The 1,639-nt window shown below is 36.7% G+C and overlaps 1 protein-coding gene across 5 annotated transcripts in view; it reads right to left on the bottom strand.

Moving 5' to 3' along the window:
• The window catches only part of LOC106877599 (probable G-protein coupled receptor CG31760), a 1,064,573-nt gene that overhangs the window by 450,567 nt on the left and 612,367 nt on the right, over positions 1-1,639 (bottom strand). The gene's annotated exons all lie outside the window — the stretch shown is intronic.

The following is a 1,639-nucleotide window of genomic DNA, read 5'->3' as shown; positions in this document are numbered from 1 at the left end:
ATATATATATATATATATATATATATATATATATATATACATATATATATATACATATATATATATATATATATATATATATGTGTGTGTGTGTGTGTGTGTGTGTGTGAATTAGATACAGATAGTTGTGGCCGGTCTATGGTTTACCGGGTTTCACGTCCATAAAGTGCTTAGCTTTACGATGTCTCTTCAGACTCTGATGACCAGTGGTCTATAACTTTTCTTCAAAGTAGATGTAGAAAAGACCTCGTGGTTAGTTGTTGAACGCAATGACAAAGGAGAAGAGTTAAGGACAAGGGATTGTCTTCAGTAGAAATCTCCTGAAGTGTAAGCAGAGTGAAAAGACTTCCGTCCAGGAATTTGAGATGTGCCCGGGGTCGAAGGAGTTCTTTAATATGCTCGCCCGACGTTCAGTTATGCACAGCTTGCAGCGCTTGCTCTCGTTGGTGTAATAGCCCAGTATTCACATATACACACGTCTAGAAACACAAATGAATATATACACATATATAGGTCCATATTCTCATACATATATATCTATATATATATATATATACATATACATAAACGCATACATACACACACATATATATTTATCTCTATACATGCATACACATATACACATAAATGCATATATGCACATATGCAGACACATACAAATGAATATATACAAAAACATATATACACACATCTTACTGGCCAAAACCTATCTAAGTTATCTAAGTACACACACATGGACACACACGCGCGCACACACACACACACACATAAGGTAAACTCTCATAACTTACAAATGCAGTTCACACTCAAACATATATAGTTAGAGGAAAGAGGGCGGGGTTAAACTACGTATATAAGGAAAATAAAACAACTCTATCAATATATAAGAAAATATATGTCTGTCATAAACTGTGCACACAAAAAGTTCACTGAGATTCACCTTCTCGATCGCAACTTTCTTCTTTAAATCTCTTTTCAGTCAAAAAACTTTCACTCAACTCCACACGTTTGTTCGCCATCCAAACCGATCCGAAGCAAGGGTTTCTATGGCCTTTGGATCCATTCCAAGTGACTTCATAGTAGTCCCTATGCCGTCCTTAAACCTTTTTTTAAAGTTTTCACCGATATGCGCAGGCGTGGCTGTGTGGCAAAAAGCTTGCTTCCCCACCACTCGGTTCCGGGTTCAGTCCAACTGCGTTGCACGTTGGACAAATATTTTCTACTATAGCCTCGGGACAACCGAAATCTTCTGAATGCATTTGGTAGGCGGAAACTGAAAGATGCCCGTCGTATATATTTATATATACGTGTGTGTGTCTGCGTTTGTCCCCCCCAAAACCGCTTGACAACCACTGTTGGTGTGGTTACCTCCTCGTCACGTAGCGGTTCGGAAAAAGAAGCTGATAGAATAAGTATTAGGCTTACAAAGAAAAAGTCCTGGGGTCGATTTATTCAACTAAAGGTGGTGCTCCAGCAAGGCCGCAGTCAAATGACTGAAATTCCCAAAAAGAATAAAAAATAAAAGGATATATACGTATAAGATGACTAATTTATTAATAGTAAATTATTGTTAACTTCCTACTTTCCATTTTGTTTTCTTCATTTAATCGTGTCTATATATATATATATATATGTATAT

Source organism: Octopus bimaculoides, chromosome 9 (assembly GCF_001194135.2).
Source record: "Octopus bimaculoides isolate UCB-OBI-ISO-001 chromosome 9, ASM119413v2, whole genome shotgun sequence".
NCBI lineage: Eukaryota > Metazoa > Mollusca > Cephalopoda > Octopoda > Octopodidae > Octopus > Octopus bimaculoides.
Note: the sequence above shows the minus strand (reverse complement) of the source record. Positions and strands in the feature narration are given on the sequence as shown.